The following is a 13568-nucleotide window of genomic DNA, read 5'->3' as shown; positions in this document are numbered from 1 at the left end:
AATTTGGGCAAGGTGAAAAAAATCAGAGCATAGTTGTCAATTCTCTTTCCTCCCTCATCTTCACAAAGTTCATTGTGTTAGCAGCAGCAAATCTGGCGGATCTGCAGCAACTTAATTCTTCCCTCCTTGGAAGAAAGAATTCAGGTGAGGGGCATAGGGCAGAGAGAGAGAGACTGAGGCAAGTTTTAGACAGGAACGAAAGGAAGTATACTTGGAAGGGGGCCAGGTGGACAATTAAGAGATCTAAGTGTGCTGTTTGGCCCTTGACTTGTGGTTTTATACATTGGCTTGGTTCCAGTGTTTGCATTTCTCCTCCCTTGATTTTTCCTTGGGAGGGGCTATCCGCATGTTCAGTGGCCTGCCAGCATGTGGGAGGGGCCGCATGCGCAGTGGTTTACTGATGTTGTGTGCGTGCTCACTTGAGGCGTTCTTCCTTTACCAGCCAAGTGTTCCTAGAGGAAGGTCATATACCAGTTAAACTGCCATTTTGCCTCTTAGTGCACATGTCTGAGCACACTTGCCCAACTCCTGAGATCTTATCAGGAAGTATCACCAACTTCAAGTGCTTTCTATCTTTTGGGAGACAGACTTTCCTTAGCACTGGCTGTGACCAATTTTTATTTTAGAGAGACAGTTTAACAACTGCCTGACCATCACCTGATGGTCACTTGACATTCCTGGGTTGGAAGGCACCTCTCCTGCCCTGCTCATGTCTGCCTAACTATCTAACAATTTTATTTCCACTAATTTTGTTTTCCCTGAGAGCTATTACGATGTTATGAAATGAATGAATAAGAGCAGTTTGATAAAACACATAGTAAAGATCTACTGTCTTCATTGACCACTATGATTTCCAATACTGGCTGAAGTAATTATCTTTAAGTAAGCCCTAAGTTCCACAATGCCAAGGACTGTCTATCTATCTACCTATAATATATTCTTATACCTAAACATGTCTTTGTTTAGCCCAGGGGTAAAAACAGAGTAAGTGCCTCTCAAAATTTTTTGTTCAATTTTGATTTTCTGACACAACTCAAATATTTTGTCCAATTCAGTGGCAGAAACTCTCCAGTGCGTCCCTAATTCTCCACTGTGCTTCTCATTCTCCGTACTTCCCCACTGGCATATTCCCAGGCTCACTGGGCTCCCTCCTACAGTTTTTCTAGAACCTAATGGGTGCCGGTGACCCCAGAGCTTGGGACAGATATGTGCAAGAACAGGGCATCACACCAAGCAGGCCGGACAGGTTCACTTTCCTGCAGCTTTTAGCACAGACTAGAATACCTGAGGTAAAATGTCCCAACTGGAAATAAATTACTTAAATAATCAATGAACAAGGGCAGGTATTAATAACTTCACATGATATAAGGGCCATTTGTGGTCTACAGCTTAAGTCTCTTTCTTAGCTCATTTATTCCGTAGGAGATGTCATAGCAATGTTAAAATATGCTTCCATTCAAAGTAATTAAGCAAACACACACAGGCACTTAAGGAATAATGAGACTTAAACAGTAATGTTCATATTTTTTCCTGGTGATTTCAACAGCCATCATCCATACATATTTATGTTACTAAGAGGCATTTGGAGGCAGCCTTGGAATGTCTACTTCATTCTTCATTCATTTGCTCATTAGAAAATAAGGGCTGAGAGAAAGAGAAAAAGAGAGAGAGAGAGAGACTGAGAAAAGAGAGCCTATGCCTTGTGGAGTGATAGAGTAGATGCGAAGATGAATAGCTGAATTGAGCCTCTCTCTCCAATCCACATGCCCTCAACTCCCTGCCCCTCCCCCCATACTCTCTTCTCCCACCACACTGAATTGCTTCCAATTTCCTGTGCTTTGACCAGCCGCAAAGACATTGCACTGCTATTGCAGCGTCATTCCTCAGTGTGTGCCTGGTTCCTGTTCCTACCCCCACCCCTTTCTATCCCTAGCCTGCTGCCTCTAGAGAGTAACTGCTAACCTTTCAGGGCACCAGGTAAAGTGATCTGCTAGAGTCTGAGTCTCCTCACTTCTCATCCAGATAAACCGCATCTCTTCCAGGGATTCACAGACATTAGCTAACTCTTGAACCATCGCCGCAGTGTGTGTGTCCACTAATCTGGATTTTCCATTACATTGTGGGTTACTTGAGGGCAGTAACCATGTTTTATTCTTTTGTTTGTTTTGATCCTTTTTACTCTGGGACCTTGCCATGGCTCTTAGCACATGGGGCATGCTCAACACAATATATATTGAATGAATAAAGGGTGGAATAATTAAGAAACTCCTAGTGTAATGCTGTAGAGACAGAGGCAAACCAATAAACAGAATACAGTATCACAAGCTCATGGGCACCCATGGAACTGGGATGCACCCATAGTGTTAGGGAGGGCTTCACCCAGCTCTCAGGAGCAGGCTCAATATTGGTTTCTGCCCAACAGAAAGTGCAACATGAAACAAAATGCAGGAGGAGAGGGTCATTTCACAGAGGGAAGCTTGTGTAGCTTGACGAGAGTAAGGAGAGATTGCACAGGGGATGTTTCTGCTACCTGGCCTGGGGCAACACACACTACATCAAAATGTGAGGATAGGATGGAAAAGAAAGGCGCAGTACATTGGAGAGAAAAGCAGAGGAATGCTGGAGTATGGCAGAGGGGCAGCAGAATATACCTCCCTGAAATATGAAGGGTTGAGCTGAAGGCAAGTTGAAGCAGATACAAGAAACTCTCTGGCCTCCCTGTGTTTGCCTAAAAACAAGACACAGATTTACAAAGGTAAAGGGTATCCTGACCTCCCTTGGGGAGAACAAAGGTTAACTACTGAAGACAGCTTTAGATTCTTACCATCTGGAGAGGAATCTTTGTTAACAACCTTTGCTAACCAGACTTTATCTATCAGTTATTTGCCTTCCCACAAGTTACCCTGGCTGGAAACTCCAAGTCCTTTTCCTTTTTCTTGTCACTTCTCTATAAATTGACTCCTCACCAACAAAGAACACTTTGTCGAAGATGCTCTAAAGCTGACATTCAAAGCCACCTCTTTGAGAACTACTCATTCTCTGGGTGTCTCCCATATATATGAAATAATATGCTAATGAATGTCTGTTATTCTCTTATTAATCAGTATGTGTATCAGGGGTCCTTTCCGACTTAATGCCTATGATAGTTGAAAAAAAAATACCCAGTAGGGGAAACTAGACAAAACTTAAGCCACACATGTGTGTCCTAAGACAGAGGATAAGAAACGTCCTTAGTATCCATGGAGATTTTCCCTGGATTAATTAAAGCTAAGAAGGTTTCCAAGAAACGACCTAGGATTTCTTCCTGCATGAATCAAGTAAGCCCCATGCCTCTATACCTGGGACAGGCTGGCACCTGGAGTATAAGGTTAATGTTAAGAATATAAGGCAGTGCCTTTGGGACAAGAAACCTACTACTCACTCCTTTACAGTTTTACAGAGAGGAAATTGTACTCGCGCAGACATTACCGATGCCTGGACATGAGCACAACAGCCAAAGAGAAACTGGAAAATACAAACAAAAACAAAAACAAAAACAAAACCCTACTTTCTCTTAGTACTTGGGCCAGACCTTGATTACAACACCATGGCCATCTGGAGCAGATCTCTTCCCATCAGTACTCAAGGCTAAGGTTCAGGAATCAATGTAAAGCTTTCTACTTGTCACCCTTGAATCTAGAAGAGCTATAAGTTGGTGCAAAAGTGATTGCGGTTTTTGCCATTTAAAGTAATGCCATTACTACATAATGGTTTTGCCATTACTTTAAATGGCAAAAACTGCAGTTACTTTTGCACCAACCTAGTAGATACACAAACTGTTTCCTAGACAAACAGCCAGTGGACATGTTAGTCAGAGACCTTGTCCCAGCAGGTCTGGAATCTGGAGCAGAGAGTGCCCATTTGGCTGCACTCTGCACAGATGGGGCCCCCATTCTGGCTTTTCTCATGGAGCCCAAAACTGCAAGAAGCCTGGGGAGAGACACACGCAGGAAGTGAACGTGGAGGTTGGGCACCTGCTTTTTCTGCAGCCTAGTGAAACATCACCCAGAAATTTAGGCTCTGTCCGCACAGATTAGGAGTCCTTACTCTCTTTGGGAGCAGTGACCACAAGAACAGTTAAAAGGCCAGGGAGCGTTTCTTCATGTTTCTTTCCCTAAGGACAGAGATAGGACTATGGGGCAAAGAAGAAAGACGTCTTTTTTGCCAAAACTTGAGAGTATCCTTTGGGGAAGTACGTAGTTTTCCAATACTTATTTTCCTGAAATGTAAAATAGGGAAAATAAACAAAATTTTCTTACAAAGTGGTTGAGAAGATTAGAGTAGATAATGTACTGAAGAATTAATTATAATATAAAATTAATCAGCATTAATTTTGTGCTAACATAAAGCTATACCTCAAGTCGGTGCCTCGGACTGGCATTGGTCCTTCTCTCTGACTGCCAAGTGGTGATATTTTGTGAGCAAGTTTTAACATGTGGCCTTTTGGTTCCCTAACTTCTGCAGTGTCCATCCCGAAGTCTTGCATAGACCCTTTTCCCACAGTGTGTTCTGTGCCGTAGAAACCATGCCAGCTCTGTTCTGATGCCACAATGATTCAGGAGTGCTAGGGTGGGGGAAATTCGTAGAGAGAGGAAATTAACTTTCAAGTTTTATTATCAATTAACGTTTATAAAGCATAACTTGGGTGAAAACAAATGGGTTAAAAAAACAAAATATGGAATTCTTACCTAAGAAGTCAGCAGCACAAGCTTGCAGGGTTGGAGAACACACACTCAGAATATAAATGGACATCAAGAAACTGGAACAAAGAGGCGTAAGATCTGCATAACAGAGCAATGGCCACACTTGCTGAAATAAAGCCAAAGCACTTAGATGATTATGGTAGGATTAAAATCTCTAAAATGGCAAAGTTCCCCTGTCTTCTGTTTGTGGCTAGTTAAATCAGGAGCGCTGTGCCCTGTCTTGGGAGCACCATGGCTAACCAACAGTGTGGTCATGAACAGCCATCACAGTGCAAGGTCCAGAAAACTGGGCTATGTGAGAACCCAGGGCCACCTAGCCCAGTAAAGGAACCTCTGAGGAACCCAGGTCATGCTCTTCAACCATAGAGTGCCATGTAGATGAGAGACCATACCCTTTCCCCGTTTCAGTAGGGGCAGAGCTGGATTCAATGGCTAGATTCATAGGGGAAAAAAATGCAGCTCACGTGTTAGAAAGAACATGTTAATAGCTTTGGCAGTCCAATAATGGAATGGCTAGCTTATAAAATTACGGTCTTCACACCGTACAAAATGGGCATGTAGCCATATTGGGGGGCACATTTCCATAAATCTTAACCATTGAATGTTACATGTTCCCTAAGAGAGGAAAAATACCTGAAAATGGTTCTAATAGAGGAGAGGAGGGAGCTTGAGTGAAAGGAACAGAAACACACAAGGGAGGAACCCATTAAGGCCCCATATGTTTTTTTTTAAAAAATGGAGAAAAACGGTAGGAAAAGAAAAGATTAATTTACTGCCATTTTTTATCCCTCAAATATACTAAGAATCTATTATGTACAAACACACATTTAGTTGGACACTATGGGAAATACATTAAATAAATTAGCCAGAAAGCAGTTTTCATAAAACTTACAACCCAATAGAAGAAAACATATTCATAAATAACGATATTATCACGTAGAAAGTGACTTAAATGTGAAGCACAGAAAGCCTTCTGAGAATGACTTTAAATAAAAATGGACAAATCAGCCTATGTTTTCCTTGTAATTAAAAAATGAGATAAAATTAAGGTATTTTAAATCAATTGCTTCTTATTCATAAAAAAAAGTAGGTCAAAAAGTTTGAATCAGAGAAACGAGAAAGAAAAATTTAAGAAAAAAAAATTTTGCTCTATTTCTCCCATTTTATAAGCATTATTGAATCTCAGGTTTGGATTAGACACCCAAGAACATATTTGTGAAGTTATTCCAAATGTTTCCCCATCAAGGTCATTTTCTTAAAAAAAAAAAACAAAAAATCAATAAACCAGGGCCTGTCTCTTTCACTGAGGCTGGAGTGCAGTGCCATCATCTTGGCTCATTGTTCAACCTCTACCTCCTAGGCTCAAGCAATCCTCCTACTTCAGCCTCCTCAGTAGCTCAGACTTGGACCACCACACTCAGCTAATTTTTTTTATTTTTCGTAGAGGTGGGGTTTCGCCATGTTGCCCAAGCTGGTCTCAAACTCCTGGACTCAAGTGATTCACCCACCTTGGCCTCCCGAAGTGTTGAGATCACAGGGCCATTTTCATTTAACTTAAGTAAGATAGGCTTATTAGAGAAATATTGAAAAAAATTAAATAAGCAAAAGAAAAATATGTGAAGAACTATAACGACATGAAGTGTATGTTAAAATATAACCTTTTTCAATGTCTGTAAATATAAATGGATATGCATTTACATATATATAACATAAATAATATACAATGCAAAATATTAAGCACATTTTTATAGCATGATTCGCACACATAGAAATACATTTCTCCATTGATAAAATGCTTTGCGATATCATCTTTAATAACTCATTTCTTTGTTAGGTGCACTATGATACATGTTTTATTGTGATAAAATATACCTAACAAAATTTACCATTTTAACGATTTTTAAGTGCACAGCTCAATGGCATTAAGTACATTGTTGTGCAACGATAACACATTTTTTAAAACCTTAGTTGTTGGACATTTACTTTGTTTCTAATATGATATTACAAATAATGCCACAATAAACATACCAATAGTTGTTCATATTTTAAATTATTTTGCTATAAATTTACTTACATACCAAAGTATATATGAATGTCAATTTCCACATACTCTTGGAAACTATAAGTATTCACATTACATTTTCTTTATGTATCAGACAGGAAAAACAGCAGTATTTTAATACTGTATCAATTTTTATTTATTTATTTTCAAGAACAATGTTTGACTTATTTGTATTTGTAATGAATTACAAGGTGTTTGTTTAGGAATTGACACCACCTGAGGAAGTCAGAAAGTCATATTGTAAACATTTTTAAACTCTGTCAATCACACTGATGGGAATCATTAATTTGTCACAGCACAATTTTTTATGTTGCATTGTTTTTCTGTTGGTGCTATACATGAACTCCCATGGGTCTCTGTTGAGGGCTGCCCCCAGGAGGTGTCAATTCCTTGGTGTATGGGCACATCAGCAGAGAGGCTTTCCAAAGCCCTCAGGCACAAAGATGCCGACCCTGGCAGCTGGAAATTGCGAAGCACAGGGAAGGGTTGGAGGGCTATGGGGATGATGGTACTGATGGTTTCTGTTACAGCCAGGACCAATCTTCTCACCACAGTGAAAAATCATTACCAATGTGTTTCATATTTTCTTTCAAATGTATTTTTACTATAAATACTATACGTGGAATATTGTTCTTTTGGCATTGTTTCCACTCATATTGTTAGCAGTCACCGTCTTGTTAAAGTTATTTCCATCATTCTAATGACCACATAGTTCTCTTCTGGATTGCTTTACTATAGCTCATTTAATGCAGTATTTGCCCACTGATAACATCGCAGTAAAATGGTGTGGTAGGAACGCTTAATAGATGAGCTGCCAAAGTGTGGTCAATTTTTGTTGTAAGTGTGTGCATTTTTATGAAAACTGAGGATCATGCTCTGATAGCAGCATCTGCTGGAAAGAACATGGAGCTGAATATGAGAAAGAGAAAAAAACCTCCCACCCATCTGGTACTAAAGAAAGATCATATATTTATTAAGACACTTGAAGATTTTGCCCAAATAATACAAAAGAAATTCACAGCAAGGATTAAGCTCTTCTCCTTAAGGAGGAACTAAGATAAAAAGTAACCAAGCAAAAAGCAAATGAATATGGTATTAACCAATCCCTTCAAAATTTCAATTTTCTAAACTGCAGAGAAGCACAAATATGTTGAGCATTGTTAACTTAAACGTTTCCTTGCTGCTGCACACGTTTTTCTTTCTATTTGGTCTCAGCTATAGAGTTTAATTAAGTATAACTTCCAGTTTATGGCATATAATTATCATTAGTTCATGGAAAACCTCATTCTCTTCCATTTTCTTTTTGCTTTTCCTGACCCCCAATCCTGTTCTATGTTCCCACACAGACACCCAATCTAACGTGTTTGTTACATGTCTTTGGATTTGTATATAACCTTATAAAAAGAGTGTTGGGTTTTTGTATGTGTTTTAGGATATGTAAATGACATTGTGCCATGGAGCCTATTTGTATGTGCGTGTAACGTGGTAGCATTAAGTAATCTTCATGTGGTCACAGGTACACCTAACTGACTGCTCCTTAGTGCTTGCCACACTGAATACATCAATCATATTTTACGTATTTAGAGATAAATACATAAAATGGCTACAACCAGTAGCTATCACAAACAGTGATAAAAAGAATGAGCTTCACACATGATTTTTCATCAACTTCTGGGGAATACACACCTAGGAATGGGCTTGTTGGTAACAGGGTGTACACATATGCAATGTAACATCTGTCAGCTGCTCTCCAGATCAACCTTATCAGTTTGCATCCATTCTGGTCACTGCCACACACACCACTCCATCCATAACAATGCTTGATATAATTCAAAGCTCTATTTTTTCCTAAGATGCATCTCCTAATATGTATAAAGCAATATCGCAGTTTTCTATTGGTGAGGATGAGTATCTTTTCATATAATTCTAGATATTTAGGTTTGTTCTCTGTATTTCCTTGTGTTCTTCTTATGGATTTGTAGAATTTCTTCCATATTTAACACATTGGCTTTTAATTGGTTTTAGTCGCTGCAAATCTCTCATTTCAATCTGCCCTATGTTTGCTAACATCACCTATACTTTCCTTCTTTAATGAAATATTTAATATTTCCATAATACAATCCATTAACTCTTTTTTTATAGTCTTTTGTTTGAGAATCTGCTATACTATCTCTTTCCCCCATCGTTACGCCAGGGCTCAATGATATTCTACATTTTCTTACTTTAGCTTGATAGTGTTTAGGGTTTTTAAGCACTCTGGAGTTAACATTTATATACTGAATGAAAGAAATCAAACGTGACTTTTCTCCATTTAGTGGCCTTTATCCTTTACATATTCCCTACTAACTGGGCATTCCAGTTCTGTCACTTAGCATATCTGCTACAAATACATGATTATATTTCTGAGCTTTCTTTGCTAATCCCTCAGTTAATCTTGAACAAGCAGCATATTGGCCACACACCCTCAAGAATGGCTTTTTAGAAACCTTATGTATATTGGAATAAAGATTACCCTTGCTTCATAAAATGAGCTGGGAAAGCTTTATGTTTTTGTCCTGGAACAACTTTTGTAAGTGAATAAATAGCTATTCTGTGAAAGTTTGTAGAACTTTTTGTTGCTCTTCTGATGACCATTTCCATTACTTTAACACTTACTGAATGTTTTATGCTCTTTACTTCATCAACGATTTTTGAAATTTCATGTTTCTATAGGAATTTACCATTTCAGCTAAGTTTTCAAATATAGTATCATATAACAGCTCATAATATTCTAATACTTTTCAAAATCTCTTCGATTTCTTACTTAATTGTCTAAAATAAAAATTTGAAGTGGCTCTTTTATCACTGATTTCCAATTGTATTGCATTCTGGCCAAAGAACTTAGTCTGTAAGATTTCGAGTCTTGACACCTGTGAAGCTTCATTTGTGCCCTATATATTGTAATTGTTGCATTACCTATAAGCACAAAGTGTTTATTTTTGACAGTAACCATCTATATATACATGAATAAATGAATAAATAATGTATTAATTTGTTTTTGAAAAGTTGTGATATAAGAAATATATATTTGGTCTTTGTCCCTGGTTCCCATCACAGAACTTCTAAAACTCTTGCAAATTCCTGAGTTATAGGAATAAGAGGAATACCTTTTTTAAAACAATATTTGTTTTTTCCCCCATTCCTGAAATAGCTTCAAAATTATAAAGTTTAAAGGAGGGCCTTTTGTTATTCATAACAAGCCCAATTCTATCACACTTGAGTTTATGTTAATAAGGTGACGTTTAGAAAATCTCTAAGGATGAAGGGGCTGGTGGCCAGGGGAACCATGTGATTAGTGAGTTGGTACTTTCAGCCCCACCCTCCAACCTCAGGAAAGGAGAAAGAGGCTGGAAATTAAGTTGATTACCAGTGGCCAATCATTTAAGCAATCATGGCTATGTAATGAAGCTGCCATAAAAACCGGAACCAAAGAGTAATCCTCTAGCTCTTGGAGTTATGTTTTGTGCAGGCAAAGTAATTTTTAGAGTTGAGCTGTCCTGCATACCCTCATAGATACTTATTTTCCACCAACCAGTCTCAAGAGCTGCTCTGCTGTTACCACCACCATTCTTGAGCAGCGTGTGAACAGTGCTCCTGTTCCAGAGACCAACCATGTTGGGTCAAGGGATGAGAAATGGCTTATTATGGGAAATTTTGGGGAGAAAAAAGTCACAATGAAAAGTGTCTCCCAACATATTCTCTGACCATCTGTCAGGATCTTTTTTGCTCAAGACAGATGCTTTCCCCTCAACGGGACTCAATCATTTTCTGTCTCCACAATATTTTCTTCCAGATTTTACATTCATTACTCTCATCTCTCTTTTTCTATCTCCTCTTTGTGCTTTAAACAAAAATGTATCTCAGGCAATTGTCCATCAATTTTGAAAGCTTATTTTGCTAAAGTTGAGGAGATGCCCACACCATAGCCTCAGGAGGTCCTGAGAACATGTGCTCAAGGAAGTAAGGTCACAGCTTGATTTTGTACATTAAGGGGTGGGGGGCAGAAGTTACAGGCCGACATCAATCAATACATGTAATGTGTACATTGGTTTGGTTTAGAAAGCTGAGACATCTTAAAGGAGGCAGGTTGCCTTCCAAGTCATAGGTGGATTCAAAGTTTTCCCAACTGGCAATTGGTTGAAAGAGTTAAGTTTTGTTTGAAGAGTTGAAGTCAGCAGAAAGAAATGCTTGGGGTTAAGATAAGGAGGATTGTGGAAACCACGGCTCTTGTTATACAGGTGAAGCCTTGAGGGAGAAGACTTCAGAGACAATGGATGGTAAATGGTAAATGTCTTTTTATCAGACCTTGAAAGGTGCCTGACTTTCCTGAAAAGACTTAGTAAGATATATTTTGGGGTGAAATACTTTGATTTCTTTCAGGGCCTGCTATCTGTCATGTGATGCTATACTAGAGTTAGGTTGGAATTGTGTATCTTATTGCTACAAATAGTCTGTTTTGTTAGTCTTAAGATCTCTGTTTTAATGCTGATACTGGTCAGCTGTGCTTGAATTCCAAAGGATGGAGAGTGTAAGTCGTGTGTGATTCCCCCTTCACATTATGACATTAACTGATTTTTCAGGTTAATTTTGGAATGCTCTTGACTGAGAGAAAAGGTCCAATCAGTTGGTTGTCAGGCTTAGAATTTTATGTTTTATATACACTACCATGCTTCTCAAGTTTTAGGTTAGTGGACCACATTTTCTGAAAGCAGGAATTTGGGGAAAATATTTTCAATTTCACTTTATATATGAGAAAATTTAGGTTCAGAGAATTTAAATAATTTACCCTGTATTATCCAGCCAGTAAACAGCAGAGAGAGAAAAAAAGTTCTTATGCCTGACTACAATTCCCGTGGTCTTTCCCTGGAATTTGTGTCATATAATAAGTAATATACAGACATCGTTTTTAAGAATATCATTTGCTCAGTTAATAAGAAGAAAACCATTCTGTTTTTACCAACTCTGGAGCTGGAGGATCATTTCAAATTTGCCCAACAAAATCAAACACACAGGAGATATTTTGAGACCCAAAGGCTCATTTTCACTTGCTGGAGATGAGAAAAGGCTGTGGAATAAGTGCTAGGATAATTTTCAATCCCATTTACAAAGACAATTTCTGCAGAAATTGCATACATAAACCCCATAAATGGACAGTGAGCATTTACAGTTTAGAACCTCTCCAGTGATATGCACAGAGCAAATGGAAATCACTCTGCTCTCCACCACTAACCAAACATTAGCTCTCCTTTCAGGTAAGTGCTTTCCAGTGCAATACTCTGAACAGCAGCTCTTCAAACAAGGCAAAACATTTAATTTTTAATCACCACATAGTTGCTTGTTATGGGAGTAGACACACAAGTGCCAAGTACTAAAACATAAGTTAGTCAAATGGAAAATACCACCTGGGTTGTCATTTCCCTGAATTGTTCACGGCGAAGTTGAAATAATGGCCTGGAGTGTTTCTTAAATTTTGTGGAGTTTTGCATTTTCTTTCTGTGTGTTTTAATTTTTGGAGGAAATGTGTATTTGAAGACAAGTGGGATTATTTTGAATAATATTTTGAATCTTGTAATTTATAAGATATTGGGCCTCCTCTTCAGGAGGCAGTGTAATAGGTGTTTGGATGCAGAGACTCCTCATTGGTCTGTAGAATAATCAGGCAGTCAGCAAAGCCCCAAATCCAAAGCTCCATTCCTTCCTCATCCTGGATAATCTATTCTGTGTGACCAACACACCACAGCTTTAGCCAAGTTATTACACCAATCAGATAAAAGTGTCTACCTATTCTAAATAGAAATTGTAGCTGAACACAGGAGCCAAAGTGGAGACCACTAATCTATTTACTTTCTTATTTAGATGAAAATTTCACTGCAAAAGAGAGGGAAGGAAAATACCACATGCTGCATCCTGTGTGCTAAACATTTTGCCAATGATTTTACATTTGTAACTCAACTACGTCAGTGTAAGTCTATGGTGCTGTTATCAGAAATTAGCTTTCTCCTCAAAGTGTCCCTATTTTTTGTTTTTTTCTGAAATTCTGGAGGGAATAGTCTACTACTGCTCAGGAAGCAGAGTATCTAGTGCTTTCACTCCAGCTTCTCAGCCCCGCTGCCATGCCACTGGCCCTCCAGAAGCTGACAATGTTCTGCTGAGAAGAATTATCCTTCATTGGGAAACACTTTGCTACTGCAACTCTTATATTGGGAAGGGATGTCATAGTCTCCGTGTCCCTCTTTACCCTAAGTATAAATATGGCTTTTACCTATGAAACCCATTATCTTTTTGATATGTTGTTGGATTTGGTTAGCTAGTATTTGGTTAAGGATTTTAACATCTACGTTCATCAAGGATATCAGTCTGTAGTTTTCCTTTTTGGTTATGTCATTTCCTGGTTTTGGTATTGGGGTAATGTTGGCTTCATGGAATGAATTAGCGAGGGTTCCTTCTTTCTCTACCTTGTGGAATAGTTTCAAAAATATTGGTACCAATTTTTCTTTGAATGTCTGCTAGAATTCTGCTGTGAATCCCTCTGGTCCTGGACTTCTTTTGTTGGTAATTTTTTATTTACCATAATTTTTTAATTACCATTCTAATCTCAATGCTTGTTATTGGTCTGTTCAGGATATCTAATTGTTCCTGATTTAAACTAGGTGGGTTGTGTCTTTCTAGGAATTTACTCATCTCTTCTAGTTTATGTTCATAGTATTTCAGTGGTGTCACTCCCT

The sequence above is a fragment of the Gorilla gorilla genome, chromosome 11 (assembly GCF_029281585.2).
Source record: "Gorilla gorilla gorilla isolate KB3781 chromosome 11, NHGRI_mGorGor1-v2.1_pri, whole genome shotgun sequence".
NCBI classification, from domain to species: Eukaryota; Metazoa; Chordata; class Mammalia; order Primates; family Hominidae; genus Gorilla; species Gorilla gorilla.
This window is presented reverse-complemented; position numbering follows the sequence as displayed.